Source organism: Bubalus bubalis, chromosome 2, assembly GCF_019923935.1.
Source record: "Bubalus bubalis isolate 160015118507 breed Murrah chromosome 2, NDDB_SH_1, whole genome shotgun sequence".
NCBI lineage: Eukaryota > Metazoa > Chordata > Mammalia > Artiodactyla > Bovidae > Bubalus > Bubalus bubalis.
In genome coordinates, this window is record NC_059158.1 from 54,968,590 (window position 1) to 54,986,651 (window position 18,062).

An 18,062-nucleotide genomic window follows, 5' to 3' on the forward strand; every position below is an offset into this window, starting at 1 on the left:
TAAAAAGAAAAAACAGTGAGAAAACTGGCATTGTTTTACTTTTTAACAAACCTCTTTACTGTCTGGCTTAATAGAAGATGGCTTTATCCATTCCTCTGTTGATGGACATTTAGGTTGCTTTCATATTTCATTGTAAATACTGCTGCAAAGAATATTGAGGTGCATGTATCTTTTCAAATTATGGTTTTTTCCAGGTGTAGCCCAGGAGTGGGATTGCTGGATTATATGGCATTAATACCTCTATTTCTAGTCTATTTATCTTACATTTTTAATGGATAAAGATGTGATATATACTGTGCTATGTGTTCAGACACTTCAGTCGTGTCTCTTTGCAACCCTATGGACTGTAGCCTGCCAGGCTGTTCTGTCCTTGGGATTCTCCAGGCAATAATATTAGACTGGGTTGCCATGCCCTCCTCCAGGGAATCTTCCCAACCCAGTGAACGAACCCACATCTCCTGCATCTCCAGCAATGCAGGTGGATTCTTTACCTGCTGAGCCACCTAGGAAGCCCACAATGGAATATTATTCAGCCATTAAAAATGAAATAATACCATTTACAGCAACATGGATGGACCCAGAGATTGTCATACTGAGTGAAGTAAGTCAGATGAAGATAAATATCAGTATGATATTGTTTTTATGTGGAATCTAAAATAAAAAGAGTACAAATAAACTAATTTACAAAACAGAAATAGAGTGACAAATGCAGGAAATAAACCTAGGGTTACTAGGGGATATGGTGGAGGGATAAATTGGGAGATAGAGATTGACATATATTAATATACACAACTATGTATAAAATAGATAACTAATAAGGATCTATTGTATAGCACAGGGAACTGTACTCAATACTTTGTAATGGCCTATATGGGAAAGGATCTTAAAAGGAATGAATGTGTGTATATGTATAATTGATTCACTTTTGCTGTACAGCAGAAGCTAACACAACATGGTAAATCAACTACACTCCAAAAAAAATAGAAGATGGCTGAACTCTACTTGTCTATATGTAATCTATGGTGATATATGCCATATTGCCTCTAGAAAATCCTATTCAGTTCAGTTCAGTCGCTCAGTCATGTCCAACTCTTTGTGACCCCATGGACTGCAGCACACCAGGCTTCCGTGCCCATCACCAACTCCTGGAGCTTGCTCAGACTCATGTCCATTGAGTCAGTGATGCCATCCAACCATCTCATCCTCTGTGCTCCCCTTCTCCTTCTGCCTTCAATCTTTCCTACATTGAGAGTCTTTTCCAGTGAGTCAGTTCTTCACATCAGGTGGCCAAAGTATTAGAGTTTCAGCTTCAGCTCAGTCCTTCCAATGAATACTCAGGATTGATTTCCTTTAGGATTGACTGGTTTGATTTCCTTGTAGTTCAAGGGACTCTCAAGAGTCTTCTACAACACCACAGTTCAAAATCATCAATTCTTCAGCACTCAGCTTTCTTTATAGTCCAACTCTCACATCCATACATGACTGCTAGAAAAACCATAGCTTTCACTATATGGACCTTTGTCTGCAAAATAATGTCTCTGCTTTTTAGTATGCTGTCTAGATTTCAAGAAAGCATCTTTTAATTTCATGGCTGCAGTCACCATCTGCAGTGATTTTGGAGCCCAAGAAAACAACATTCATCACTGTTTCCATTGTTTCACCATCTAATTGCCAGGAAATGATGGGACCAGATGCCATGATCTTAGTTTTTTGAATGTTGAGTTTTAAGCCAGTTTTTTTTTTTTCACTCTCTTCTTTTACTTTCATCAAGGTAAAAGGCTTTTTAGTTCTTCTTTTTAGTTCTTCACTTTCTGACATAAGGGTGGTGTCATCTGCAAATCTGAGGTTACAGATATTTCTCCCAGCAATTTTGATTCCAGCTTGTGCTTCATCCAGCCTGGCATTAACATGATGTACTCTGAATATAAGTTAAATAAGCAGGGTGACAATATACAGCCTTGACTTACTCCTTTTTCTCTTTGGAACCAGTCTGTTTCATGTCCAGTTCTAACTGTTGCTACCTGATCTGAATACACATTATCAGGAGGCAGCTAAGATGGTCTGGTAGTTGCATCTTTTGAAGAATTTTCCACAGTTTATTGTGATCCACACAGTCCAAGGCATTGGATTAGTCAGAAAAGCAGAAGTAGATGTTTTTCTGGAATTATCTTGCTTTCTTGATGATCCAGCAGATGTTGGCAATTCGATCTATGGTTCCTTTGCCTTTTCTAAATCCAGCTTGAGCATCTGGAAGTTCACGATTCACACACTGTTGAAGCTTGACTTGGAGAAATTTGAGCATTACTTCACTAGCCTGTGAGATGAGTGCACTTATGTGGTAGTTTGAGTATTCTTCGGTATTGCCTTTCTCTAGGATTGGAATGAAGACTGACATTTTCCAGTCCTGTGGCCACTGCTGAGTTTTCCAAATTTGCTGGCATACTGAGTGCAGCACTTTCACAGTATCGTCTTTTAGGAATTGAAATAACTCAACTGGAATTGCATCACCTTCACAAGCTTTGTTTGTAGTAATGCTTCCTAAGGCCCACTTGACTTTACATTCCAGGATGTCTGGCTCTAGGTGAGTGATCACACCATCGTAGTTATCTGGGTCTTGAAGATCTTTTTTGTATAGATCTTCTGTGTATTCTTGCCACCTCTTCTTAATGATTTCTGCTTCTGTTACATCTATATCACTTCTATCCTTTATTGTGCCCATCATAACATGAAAAATTCCCTTGGTATCTTTAATTTTCTTGAAGAGATCTCTAGTCTTTCCCATTCTATTGTTTTCCTCTATTTGCACTGATCACTGAGGAAGGCTTTATCTCTCCTTGCTATTCTTTGGAACTCTGCATTCAAATGGGTCTATCTTTCCTTTTCTCCTTTGCTTTTCACTTCTTATCTTTTCACAGCTATTTGTAAGGCCTCCTCAGACTACCAATTTTCTTTTTGCATTTCTTTTTCTTGGGGATGGTCTTGATCACTGCCTCTGGTACAATGTCACGAGCCTCCATCCCTAGATCTTCAGATACTCTATCAAATCTAATCCCTTGAGTCTATTTCTCACTTCCACTATATAATCATAAGGGATTTGATTTAGGTCATACCCGAATGGTCTAGTGGTTTTCCCTACTTTCTTCAATTTAAGTCTGAATTTGGCAATAAGGAATACACAATCTGAGCCATAGTCATATCTCCCCATTTTGATTTTGCTGACTGTATAGAGCTTCTCCATCTTTGGCTGCAAAGAATATAATCAATCTGATTTCAGTGTTGACCATCTGGTGATGTCCGTGTGTAGAGTCTTCCCTTGTGTTGGTGGAAGAGGGTGTTTGCTATGACCAGCATGTTCTCTTCACATAACTCTATTAGCCTTTGTCCTGCTTCATTCTGTACTCCAAGGCCAAATTCGCCTGTTACTCCAGTATCTCTTGACTTCCTACTTTTGCATTCCAGTGCCCTATGATGAAAAGGACATTTTTTTTGGCTGTTAGTTCTAGAAGGTCTTGTAGGTCTTCATAGAACTGCTCAATTTCAGCTTCTTTAGCATTACTGGTTGGGACATAGAGTGATTACTAGAGTATTACTGTGATATTGAATGGTTTGCCTTTGAAACGAACAGAGATCATTCTGTCATTTTTAAGATTGCAACCAAGTACTGCATTTGAGACTCTTTTATTGATTCTGATAGCTACTCTTTTTTATTATAAGGGATTCTTGCCCACAGTAGTAGATAAAATGGTCATCTGAATTAAATTTTCCCTTCCAGTCCACTTTAGTTCACTGATTCCTAAAATGTCGATGTCCACTCTTGCCATCTTCTGTTTAGCCACTTCTAATTTACCTTGATTCATTGACCTAACACTCCAGTTTCCTATGCAATATTGCTCTTCATAACATCAAACTTTACTTCCATCACCAGTCAGATCCACAACTGGGCGTTGTTTTTGTTTTGGCTCCATCTCTTCATTCTTTTTGGAGTTATTTCTCCACTGATCTCCAGTAGCATATTGGGCACCTACCAACCTGGAGAGTTCATCTTTCAGTGTCCTGTCTCTTTGCCTTTTCATAATGTTCATGGAGTTCTCAAGGAAAGAATACTGAAGTAGTTTGCCATTTCCTTTTCCAGTGGACCACGTTTTGTCACAAGTCTCCACCATGACCCATCTGTCTTGGGTTGCCCTACATGGCATGGCTTATAGTTTCATTGAGTTAGACAAGTCTGTGGTCCATAAGATCAGTTTGATTGTTTCTGTGACTGCTTTTCATTCTGTCCACCCTCTGATGGAAAACGATGAGAAGCCTGTGGAAGCTTCCTGATAGAAAAATCTTACTGAAGTATTCTTAAAGTTTCCTGGACCAAAGTTTGATAACCAATAGCTATTGCCAAAGTGGAAATAATTGATTTTAGGTTGCTAATAACCCAATCTACATTCTATGCAGTCTGTTCAGCCATCCCTAAGGAATTCTTCCTTTACTTTTCCCCAGCACATGAAATCAGTGAATCAGTGATAGCTCTTGGAAGCAAAAGGTATTCTCCATATGAAAGACATATTAAAAATACAAACAAGTCATATTCTCTATACAATAAAACAAGCATCAGAATGTACATTCCAACATGTGCAGCACCTGCTGCAGCTGGGATAGAAATTCTGGCTCAGAGTCAGTGCTTTCACAAGCCTGGGGCCTAAACTGAGACACCCTACAGTTGTGCAACTGGTGACAGCCAACATCTGCAAAAGATCCAGAATCACAACAGTCACCTAACGGGCACTGGAGCATGGTTGTGTGGGCTTGGAGAGTTGGAATTGTGACTTGAGTAGCTGGCATCACCCCTGAGTTTGAGGTGTCCTCACCCCCAGAAGACAGGCTCTGGCAAATGCCCTGGTGCAGTCTGTCAAGTGCCTCCATGGCAATAGTGGAGGTGGGTAGGTTGGGGAGGGGCCGCCTGTGGCAGAAGGAGCAGCAAGAAAGCATGGATGCTCTAATACAAAGACAAGCAGATGTTCAGGATCTTCCAGCCTTTGTTGAAAATTGCACTATGAAATCTCATCTCCATAGTCAATCAGAAGTAATCATTTGTTCAACAAATACATACTGATCAACAGTCATATGCTAATGTTGATAAAGTATGATTCATTCAACTATTCTCCTATGATGAACATTTAGATAGACCTTATTTTTGCTGATTCCTATAATCCTCACTAAAATTAACATATTTGCAAAAATTAAAAAAAAATGTTGACATTGGCTATTTACAAAGCATGAATGCACTATTTCAAAATTTTACATACATTTTAAAAATCTAAGTCTCATAGCTTTCTTTGGGTTGGTATTATCATTTGTGCATATTTGTGTAAACATATTCACCAGGATTCTTGGTGTAAATGAACTGTTTAATGTATGAAGAATGTGCATTTTAAGTTTTGTTAAATTTGGCAAATTGTCTTCAAGATATTCGTATAAATTTACTTTTGTACAAAGTATATCACTTAATTTACACAAATCTATACTTCTGCCAATAGTAGGTGATAGCTTCAGTTTTCCTGCTAATATTAAGTTGATGTAAGTATTCTTTTTAGTTTTAGTCTATCCGGTCAGAAAAATGTTGTTATTGTTGCTGTTCAGTCATTCAGTCATGTCTAACTCTGTGACTGCGTGGACTGCAGCACTCCAGGCTTTCCTGTCCTTCACCATCTCCTGGAGCTTGCTCAAACTCAAGTCCATCAAGTCAGTGATGCATTTCATCCTCTGTTGTCCCCTTCCTCCTGTCTTCAATCTTTTCCAGGATCAGGGTCTTTTCTAATGAGTCAGCCCTTGGTATCACATGGCCAAAGTATTGGAGCTTCAGATTTAGCATCAGCCTTTCCAACAAATATTTAGGTTTGATTTCATTTAGAATTGGTTGATTTGATCTCCTTAGAGTCCAAGGGACTCTCAAGAGAATAATATTACTCTGGTTTAAATTTTTATTTAAATATTTCTTTTACCTAAAATTTTATTTGATTATTAGTAAAGTTGTATCATTTCAGATGTTTATTGGACATGTGTGTTTATTTATATGTAAATTATGTGTTCATAACCACTATCAGATCCTCTTTTTCTTTATTCAGTGTTATGTAGGTACTCCCTGTATATCATAAATATTAATTCTTTGTTCATAACATATATTTTCCCCATGTTGTCTCTAAACTATTTATATAATGCGTTTTAAAGTACCAAATGTTTTAATATTTATGAAATAAAATCTTGTAGCCTTTTTCCTTAGTGGAGTCTGATCAGGATCTGTTTCATGTTTAGAGTTTTGAGATAATTTTCAATTTATTTCTCATTTATATTTTACTTTCCTAAAAAAAATATTTTATATTTGGGGAAACCCATATTTTAAATATTCATATTTCCACATTAGTGGGACCAAAATCACAGGTCTCCTTATGCCATAAAGCCTAATTCTTTTTTTGGTTCTGGATGATATGTTAGCTGACCATGAAACTAGTGGCTTCATGAATCCATCCACAGGTCTTAAGAATCCTCTTGGATGAATATTGCCAGTCAGCGAGATTGATGTCACCATCAGTGTCATATACTAGAAAGTGTTTGCTATACACATACTCTTTTTCCACACAGCTCCTAGGAAAGAGATGGAATTCCCTCCTTGCTTTCCCAGGTAAGCACCACTATGATCCTTATCTCCAAGAAGGTTTAGCAAGGAGTGGAGAAAAATGCCCTCATTAAGCGACCATTTGCTAGGGCAGAGGCATGTAAGTATTCCATGAACACATTGTTCAAACCTTCTGGTTGGCCAGGCATAATGGAAAAGAATTTCACTTAAGGTGTCACACACTCCCAGTATAGTCCAGCCCAAGCATTAGAGGAGACCAGCAAAGAAGCCTCCATGGGCACAGTTATTTAGGAACCGAGCGGAGGCTTTGGAATCATGATTAATGATTTTCCTGTTAAAATAGACAACAGTATGATGTCCTCCTTGCCCTTGATGCACTTCTTCACCCCTACCTGGCTGTAGTGACATTTCTGCACTTTTTACAGTTCACCTACTTCTCCAGTTAGAAGAACTTAATGCCCCTCATGATTTAGGATTTAGGAGCTCTCACTGTGCAGCTTATCCATGAATACATCAGTTGAGGAGAAAAAGCAACATAAGCCTTTCCACCAAATGAGACTCCATTCACAGAGAATCTGCAGTATCAGCTAGGCATTCAGAAAGACAAGGGGATAGATGGAAGTAATTTACTTCCAGGAGTTTTTCATCAGATATAGGTGGGTTACAGGAAACTTTGCTCAAGCTATTTCCTTCAACCTGAGGCCTGGAAATTTTATATCTTGCTTATGTAGTGATGAGGTTCTTGTGGAACTGGAATGAAATGCATAACCCAGAATTCACTACAAGTAGTAGCTGAGTTATGAATTTGGACTGAGGATGGGTAGTGGAAATGTGGGGTCAGGGAAAGCTACAGAGACCAGAAGCCTGTCTGTGTAGAGGAAGATTGATGGTGTTCTCCACCCTCATTTGTGTCTAGTGCTACTACCTTGCTTTTTTCATTGTTTAATCTTATTTTTAAATAATTTTAGATCTCTAGGGGAGTTTGTGATAATACTGATGTTTCCTGTATACCCTCCTTCCCTTACATTAGTATCTTATAGAACCATGATGCATTTACTAAAACCAAAATAATTACATCAGTATAGCAGTATAAGCTGAACTACAGACTTTATATTTCACCATTTTTTGCACTAATGTTTATTTCTCTGTTACATCATTCAATCCACACACCATGCTGCATTTAATGATTATGTATCCTTAGTTTTCCCCTATCTGTGATTTCACAACCCCCTCCCCCGCCCCCGCCAATTGTTCCTTGTTTTTCATGACCTTGCCACTTTTGAAGAATACTTGTCGGATATAGTTGTAGAATCTACCTTAATTTGGGATTGTTGGATATCTTCTTGTAATGAGTCCTGTACCTTCCCATCTTATCACATCAGGGAGTACATGTCAACATGATTTTCCACTGGTGATGTTCATGTTGATCTCTGGGTTAGGGTAGTTTCTGCCAGGTTTTCCAGTATAAACCTGTCAAGTTATTTTTCCCTTTCCACATTGTACCTCAGGGGTTCTCAACTAGGACTGATTTTATTACCTAAGACATACTCAGTAACATCTGAAGACCTGTTGTCACAGATGAATGAGGGAGCTATTGGCACCTAGAGATGCTAGCACAGTAATTAAGTATTTTTCAGAAGATACTGAGGCTGTGGGAAAAAATCCCTATTTCTCCTTAAAGTACTACCCAATAATTTTAGCATTCATCAAATTGCCTGGAGCAATGATTACTGTGCTGTAATAGTAATTTTCTACTTCCCTCATTTCTTCTGCATTTATTATTCCTGACTCTCTCTTTAATTAGCTTTTCATGTAGCCATAATTCAAGTTAAAAAGTGAATACATTTCCTGTGTCACTAGTAGAGTTGGCTTAAAATATATATTCTTGCCTTTTTCATTTATACCTTATATATTTATCCATTCATTTATTTTTAATTGAAGCATATTGATTTACAATATAATTATAAATTGATTTACAATATTATATTATTTTTAGATGTACAACATAATGATTCAATATTTTTATAGATTATACTTAATTTAAAGTTATTACAAACTAATAGCAGTGTTTCCCTGTGCTGGAAAATAGATCCTTGCTGCTTATATTTTTTACACATAGTCATTGTATCTCTGAATCTTCTAGCCCTATTTTGACCCATCCCTCTTCCCTCTACTCACTGTTGTTCAGTCGCTCAGTCATGTCCAACTCTTTTCGACCCCTTGGACTGCAGCATGCCAGTCCTCCCTGTCTTTCACCATCTCCTGGAGTTTGCTCAAACTCATGTTCATTGAGTTGGTGATGCCATCCAACCATCTCATCCTCTGTCTTCTCTTCTCCTGCCATCAATTTTTTCCAGCATCAGAGTATTTTCTAATGAGTCAGTTCTTCCCTTCAGGTGGCCAAAGTATTGGAGCATCAATTTAAGCAGCAGTCCAGCCAACGAATATTCTTGGTTGATTTCCTTTAGGATTTGATCTCTTTGCAGTCCAAAGGACTCTCAAAAGTATTCTCCAAGACAGTTCAAAAGCATCCATTCTTTGTCACTCAGTCTTCTTTATGGTCCAGCTCTCACATCCATACGTGACTACTGGAAAAAACAAAGCTTTGACTTTGTCAGCTAAGTAATGTCTCTGCTTTTTAATATGTTGTCTAGGTTGGTAATAGATTTTCTTCCAAGGAGAGAGCATCTTTTAATTTCATAGAGGCAGTTACCATCTGCAGTGATTTTGGAGCCCCCCAAAATAAAGTCTGCCACTGTTTCCACTGTTTCCCCATCTATTTGCAGTGAAGTGATGGGAATGGATGTCATGATCTTAGTTTTCTGAATGTTGAGCTTTCAGTTCAGTTCAGTCACTCAGTCGTGTGAGACTCTTTGCTACCACATGGACTGCAGCATGCCAGGCCTCCCTGTCCATCACCAATTCCCAGAGTTTACTCAAGCTCATGTCCACTAAGTCAGTGATGCCATCCAACCATCTCATCCTCTCATCCCCTTCTCCTTCTAACTTCAATCTTTCCCGGAATCAGGATCTTTTCAAATGAGTCAGCTCTTTGCATCAGGTGGCCAAAGTATTGGAGTTTCAGTTTCAACATCAGTCCTTCCAATGAACATTCAGGACTGATTTCCTTTGGGATGGACTGGTCGGATATCCTTGCAGTCCAAGGGACTCTCAACAGTCTTTTCCAACACCACAGTTCAAAAGCATCAATTATTGGGTACTCAGCTTTCTTTCGGAAAAGGCAATGGCAACCCACTCCAGTACACTTGCCTGGGAAGTACCATGGGCGGAGGAGCCTCGTAAGCTGCAGTCCATGGGGTCACAAAGAGTCGGACACGACTGAGTGACTTCACTTTCACTTTTCACTTTCATGCACTGGAGAGGGAAATGGCAACCCACTCCAGTATTCTTGCCTAGAGAATCCCAGAGATGGGATCCTAGTGGGCTGCCATCTATGGGGTCGCTCAGAGTTGGACATGACTGATGCAACTTAGCAGCAGCAGCAGCAGCTTTCTTTATAGTTCAACTCTCACATCCATACATGACTGTTGGAAAAACCATAGCCTTGACTAGATAGACCTTTTTTTGGCTAAGTAATGTCTTTGCTTTTTAATATGCTGTCTAGGTTGGTCAAAACTTTTCTTCCAAGGAGTAAACATCTTTTAATTTCATGGCTGCAGTCACCATCTACAGTGATTTTGGAGCCCCAAACAGTAAAGTGTGCCACGGTTTCCTGATCTATTTGCCATGAAGTGATGGGATGGGATGCCATGATCTTTATTTTCTGAATATTGAGCTTTAAGCCAACATTCTCACTCTCCTCTTTCACATTCATCAAGAGGCTCTTTAGTTCTTCTTTGCTTTCTGCCATAAGGGTGCTGTCATCTGCAAATCTGAGATTATTGATATTTCTCCCAGCAATCTTGATTCCAGCTTGTGCTTCATCCATCCTGGCATTAGCATGATGTACTCTGCATATAAGTTAAATAAGCAGGGTGACAATATACAGCCTTGATGTACTCCTTTTCCTATGCGGAACCAGTCTGTTGCCTCATATTCAGTTCTAACTGTTGCTTCCTGATTTGCATACAGATTTCTCAATAGGTAGGTCAGGTGGTCTGGTATTGCCATCTCTTGAAGAATTTTCCACAGTTTATTGTGATCCACACAGTCAAAGGCTTTGGCATAGTCAATAAAGAAGAAGTAGATATTTTTCTGGAAGTCTCTTGCTTTTTCAATGACCCAGCAGATGTTGGCAATTTGATCTCTGGCTCTTCTGCCTTTTCTAAAACCAGCTTGAACATCTGGATGTTCATGGTTCACATGTTGCTGAAGCCTGGCTTGGAGAATTTTGAGCATTACTTTTCTAGCGTGTGAGATGAGTGCAATGGTTTGGTAGTTTGAGCATTCTTTGGCATTGCCTTTCTTAGCAATTGGAATGAAAACTGACCTTTTCCAGTCCTGTGGCCTCTGCTGAGTTCTCCAAATTTTCTGGCATATAGAGTGTAGCACTTTCACAGCATCATCTTTCAGAATTTAAAATAGCTCAAGTGGAATTCCATCACCTCCACTAGCTTTGTTCATAGTGATACTTCCTAAAGCCGACTTGACTTCACATTCCAGGATGTCTGGCTCTAGGTTAGTGCTCACACCATCGTGATTATCTGGGTCATGAAGATCTTTTTTGTACAGTTCTTCTGTTATTCTTGCCACCATTATCTTCATTACCTCCACCATAATTTGGCTGCAGGTAAAAGCAGGGAGGGAACAGAGCTCAGCCGATCAACCAAAAATTGAATTAAAGATTTACTGAGCATGGCCCTTCCCATCAGAACAAGACCCAGTATCCCCTTCAGTCAGTCTATTCCATCAGGAAGCTTTCATAAGCCTTTTATCCTTCTCTGTCAGAGGGTAGACAGACTGAAAAACACAGTCAGACAGACCATCACAAAAACTCACCAATATGATCACATGGACCACAGCCTTGTCTAACTCAATGAAACTATGAGCCAGGCCATGTAGGACCACCCAAGATGGACGGGTCATGGTGGAGAGTTCTGACAAAATGTGGTCCACTGGAGAAGGAATTGGCAAACCACTTCAGTATTCCTGCCTTGAGAACCCTATGGACAGTATGAAAAGGCAAAAAGATAGGACACTGAAAGATGAGCTCCCAGGTCTGTAGGTCCCCAATATGCTACTGAAGATCAGTGGAGAAATAACTTCAAAAAGACTGAAGAGACAGAGCCAAAGCAAAAACAACACCCAGTTGTAGATGTGACTGGTGATGGAAGCAAGGTCCGATGTTGTAAAGAGCAATACTGCATAGGAACTTGGAATGATAGGTCCATGAATCAAGGCAATAAGTGATCAAATAGGAGGTGGCAAGAGTGAACGCCAACATTTTAGGAATAAGCAAACTAAAATGGACTGGAATGGGTGATTTTAAGTCAAATGACCATTATCTGCTTCTGTGAGCAAGAATCCCTTAGAAGAAATGGAGTAACCAGCATAGTCAACAAGAGTCCAAAATCGGTACTTGGGTGCAATCTCAAAAATGACAGAATGATCTCTTTGTTCGTTTCCAAGGTGAACCATTCAATATCATGGTAATCCAAGTCTATGTCCTACCATAATGCTGAAGAAGCTAATTTTGAGTGGTTCTATGAAGACCTAAGAGACCTTTTAGAATTAACAACCAAAAAAGATGTCCTTTTCATTATAGGGGTCTGGAATGCAAAAGTAGGAACTCAAGAAATACCTGGAGTAACAGGTAAATTTTGCCTTGGGCTACAGAAAGAAGCATGGCAAAGGTTAAAGATTTCTGCCAAGAGAACACACTGGTCATAACAAACACCCTCTTCCAACAACACAAGAGAAGACTCTACACATGGACATCACCAGATGGTCAACACTGAAATCAGATTGATTATATTATTTGCAGTCAAAGATGGAGAAGCTCTATATAGTCAGAAGAAACACTACTGAGAGCTGACTATGGCTCAGTTCATGGATTCCTTGTTGCCAAACTCAGACATAAATTGAAGAAAGTAGGGAAAACCACTAGATCGTTCTGGTATGAACTAAATCAAATCCCTAAGGATTATACAGTGGAAGTGAGAAATAGATTTAAGGGACTAGATCTGATAGACAGAGTACCTGATAAACTATGGATGGAGGATCATGATATTGTACAGGAGACAGGGATTAAGACCAACCCCAAAAAAGAAATGCAGAAAACAAAATGGCTGCCTGAGGAGGCCTTACAATAATAGATGTGAAAAGTGGAGAAGTGAAAAGCCAAAGAGAAAAGGGACGATTTACACATTTGAATGCAGAGTTCCAAAGAATGGCAAAGAGAGATAAAAAGCCTTCCTCAGGGATCAGTGCAAAGAAATAGAGGAAAACAATAGAATGGGAAAAACTAGAGATTTCTTCAAGAAACTTAGAGATACCAAGTGAACATTTCATTCAAAGATGGGTTCAATAAAGGACTGAAATGGTATGGACATAAAAGAAGCAGAAGATATTAACAAGAGGCTGCAAGAATACACAGAAGAACTGTTGAGCTTTAAGCCAACTTTTTCACTCTTCTCTTTCACTTTCATCAAGAGGCTCTTCATTTCTTCACTTTCTGCCATAAGGGAGGTGTAATCTGCATACCTGAGGTTATTGATATTTCTCCCAGCAATCTTGATTCCAGCTTGTGCTTCATCTAGCCCAGCATTTCTCATAATGTACCCTGCATATAAGTTAAGTAAACAAGGTGACAATATAGAGCCTTGAGGTACTCCTTTCAATATTTGGAACCAGTCTGTTGTTCCATGTCCACTTGTAGCTGTTGCTTCCTGACCTGCATACAGATTTCTCAAGAGGCAGGTCAGATGGTCTGGTATTCCCATCTTGAAGAATTTTCCATAGTTTACTGTGAGCCACACAATCCAAGGCTTTGGCATAGTCAATAAAGCAGAAATAGATGTTTTTCTGGAACTCTCTTGCTTTTCTGATGATCCAGCAGATGTTGGCAATTTGATCTCTGGTTCCTCTGCCTGTTCTAAATCCAGCTTGCACATCTGGAAATTCAAGCTGCCTTGGAGAATTTTTATCATTACTTTACTAGCGTGTGAGATGAGTGCAATTGTGTGGTAATTTGAGCATTCTTTGGTAATTCATTTGGTCATTCTTTTGGTAATTTGAGCCTTTCTTTGAATTGGAATGAAAACTTACCTTTTGCAGTCCTGTGGCCACTGCTGAATTTTCGAAATTTGCTGGCATATTGAGTGCAGCACTTTCATAGCATCATCTTTTAGGATTTAAAATAACTCAACTGGATTCCATCACCTACACTAGCTTTGCTTGTAGTGATGCTTCCTAAGGCCCACTTGACTTCTTATTCCAGGATGTCTGGCTCTTGGTGAGTGATCACACCATCGTGATTATCTGGGTCATGAAGATCTTTTTTGTACAGTTATTCTGTGTATTCGTGCCACCTCTCCTTAATATCTTCTACTTCTGTTAGGTCTCTATTATTTCTGTCCTTTATTGAACCCATCTTTGCATGAAATGTTCCCTTGGTATCTCTAATTTTCTTGACGAGATCTCTAGTCTTTCCCATTCTCTTGTTTTTCTCTATTTCATGCGCTGATCACTGAGGGAGGCTTTCTTATCTCTCCTTGCTATTCTTTGGAACTCTGCATTCAAATGTGTAAATCTTTCCTTTTCTCCTTTGCTTTTCGCTTCTCTTCTTTTCACAGCTCTTTGTAAGGCCTCCTCAGACAGCCATTTTGCTTTTTTGCATTTTTTTTTTTTTTTTGGATATTCTTGATCCCTGTCTCCTGTACAATGCCACAAACCTCCATCTGTAGTTCATCAAGCACTCTGTCTATTAGATCTAGTTCCTTAAATCTATTTCCCACTTTCACTGTATAATCACTAGGGATTTGATTTAGGTCATACCTGAGTGGTCTAGTGGTTTTCTCTACTGTCCTTTTTAAAAAAAAAAAAAAAAATTATGTATTTATTTATTTTGGAGTGTAATTACTTTACAATATTGTATTGGCTTTGCCATACATTGACAATTTAAGTCTGAATTTGGCAATAAGTAGTAGTTCATGATCTGAGCCACAGTCAGCTCCCAGTCTTGTTTTCACTGACTGTATAGAGCTTCTCCATCTTTGGCTGCAAATAATATAATCAATCTGATTTCAGTGTTGACCATCTGGTGATGTCCATGTATATGAGGTTTCTCTTGTGTTGTTGGAAGAGGGTGTTTGCTTTGACCACTTTGTTTTCTTTGCAAAACTCTATTAGTACCCCCTCCCTTTTTTTTTTTAACAGTTTTTGCCCTGCTTCATTCTGTAATCCAAGGAAAAATTTGCCTATTACTCCTGGTGTTTCTTGAATTCCTAGCTTTGCATTCCAGTCCCTGAAAATGAAAAGGATATCTTTTTTGAGTGTTTGTTCTATAAGGTCTTGTAAGTCTTCATAGAATCATTCAACATCAGCTTCTTCAGCATTACTTATGGGGGCACAGACTTGGATTACTGTGATATTGAATGGTTTATCTTGGAAACGAACAGAGATCATTCTGTCCTTTTTGAGACTGCATCCAAGTACTTCATTTCAGACTCTTTTGTTGACTATTCTGGCTACTCCATTTCTTCTAAGGTATTCTTGCCCACAGTAGCAGAAAATGGTCATTTGACTTAAAATCACCCATTCCAATCCATTTTAGTTCACTGATTCCTAAAATGCTGGTGTTCTCTCTTGCCATCTCCTACTTGATCACTTCAAATTTGCCTTGATTCATGGACCTATCATTCCAAGTTCCTATGCAGTATTGCCCTTTACAACATTGGACCTTGCTTCCATCACCAGTCACATCTAAAACTGGGTGTTGTTTTTACTTTGGCTCCGTCTCTTCAGTCTTTTTGAAGTTATTTCTCCACTGATCTTCAGTAGCATATTGGGGACCTACAGACCTGGGAGCTCATCTTTCAGTGTCCTATCTTTTTGCCTTTTCATACTGTCCATAGGGTTCTCAAGGCAGGAATACTGAAGTGGTTTGCCAATTCCTTCTCCAGTGGACCACATTTTGTCAGAACTCTCCACCATGACCCGTCCATCTTGGGTGGTCCTACATGGCCTGGCTCATAGTTTCATTGAGTTAGACAAGGCTGTGGTCCATGTGATCAGATTGACAAGTTTTTGTGATGGTAGTTTTCAATCTGTCTGCCCTCTGATGCCCTCTATCAGTGCCTACTGTGTTACTGGGATTCCTCTGACCTTGGACGTGGGGTATCTCCTCAAGGCTGGTCCCCTGAAGCGCAGTTGCCTCTACTGTCCTTCTCCATGGGGTATCTTCTCTTGGCGGCTTGCTACTCCAGTGTCAGGCACCTCCGGGCAGTACTACAGTGCCTCCTGGCAGCCACTTCACTGTTATGTGAATACTGCTAATGGTCTTGACTGTGCCCAAAGCCCTGAAACTTGCATTCCTAGAAAACTGATGTAACCTGGCTCTCTACTTCCTTGCCTCCCATTCAAGGGAGTGGACGCTCTCTTGTGTATTAGTGTGTCTACTAAGGAACTCATAAATAATACTCTCTGGATCTGCTTTGTAAATTTCCCCTTCCATCTCCTTCATCTCCTTCTTCATCGTCTCTCCCAGTTTTGCTCATGATGTATATTATACAGAAGCATTAAGTAACAGTAGGCACTGGTGAGATGATGCAGCTGTTCAATCTCTAGATTCTATTTGGTCAGAGGCTGTAACATTAGTGCATAAGATAATGCGTCCCTGGGCTTATGCTGGCCAGACCTGGAAGCTATGAATTATCCAGCACCTGCCAGATAGATTATATAAAGCATCTTTCAAATGAAAGTTTCTTGTTAACATTTTAACAAAATTGTATGGAAAACCCAAGACTATGTTAAAGAATGCCAATCCCCCTGTATAGTTGTTGTTTTACCTTATAGTTTTTCCATAGGTAAAATATACAGAGTAAAATACACGCATTTCCAGCACACCTTGGAAGAAAAGCTATGACAAACTTTGTGTATTAAAAAGCAGATAGTCAAAGCTATGATTTTTCCAGTAGTCATGTACAGATGTGAGAGTTGAAACAGAGAAGGCTGAGCACCAAAGAATTGATGTTTTTGGACTGTGGTGCTGGAGAAGACTTTTGAGAGTCCCTTGGATATCCAGATCAAAACAGTCTATCTTAAAGGAAATAAACTCTGAATATTCATTAGAAGGGCTGATACTGAAGCTGAAGCTCCAATACTTTGGCCACCTGCTGCAAAGAGCCAACTCATTGGAAAAGACACTGATGCTGGGAAAGATTGAGAGCAGGAGGAGAAGAGGGCAACAGAGGATGAGATGGTTGGATGGCATCACCGACTCAATGGACATGAGTTAGAGGAAACTCCTGGAAATTGTGAGGGATAGGGAAGCCTGGCATGCTGCAGTCCATGGGGTTGCAAAGGGTCGGACACTACTGAGCGACTGAAGAATTAATATCCTGTTAATTTTGCCTTTACTCCTGACTGGGAAGTCCCCAAATGAGGGCACAGAACTTTTTATTTCCCTAGATGTTTTCCTTATGACTTTTCTCTCTCAACTCTCACTCCCCAACCCCCACCTACATGTCATCTCTGTCTAGCTTCCATCACTGTGCGTCTGTTGATATAAAAGTTTAGAGTTTATAAATACTTTATGTAAAAGGAACCAGTATATATACATCTTATTTATGGCTTATTTTATTCTATATAATGTTTCTGAGAGTCATTCACACTGTGTACCAATCATTTCTTTTTATTCTGTGATGTTTTTCTTGTCATTTGGTATGCCATTGTGTACATATATGACATTTTGTTAATCTACTGTCTTTATTGGACATTTGATTGATTTTCATTTTTGACGATTATGAATTAAACTGCTCAATACATTATTGTATTTTGGTGGAGATACGCATTCATTTCTGTTGGAAATTGTTATGGCTTGAATTGTGCCCCCCTAATTCATTTTGTTGAAGTCCTAACACTCAGTATTTAAGAATGAGATCTTATTTGGAAGTAGGATCACGCAAACATAATTAGTTTAGAGGAGGTTATACTGGAATAAGGTAGTCCTAATCCCATATGGCCAGTGTCCTTATAGAAAGGAGGGATTTTAGATACACATACACACACAGGGGGAATGCCATGAGAAGACTGCAGTGCTTCTTCCAAGCAGTGTTGAAAATGTTAGTCACTCAGTCGTGTCCAACTTTCTGTGACCTCTGTCCATGGGATTCTCCAGGCAAGAATACTGGAATGAGTAGCAATTTTCTTCTCCAGAGCATCTTCCTGTCCCAGGGATTGAACATGGGTCTCCTGAATTGCAGGCAGATTCTTTACCGTCTGAGCCACTAGGGAATCCTAACCACCCTGAACACAA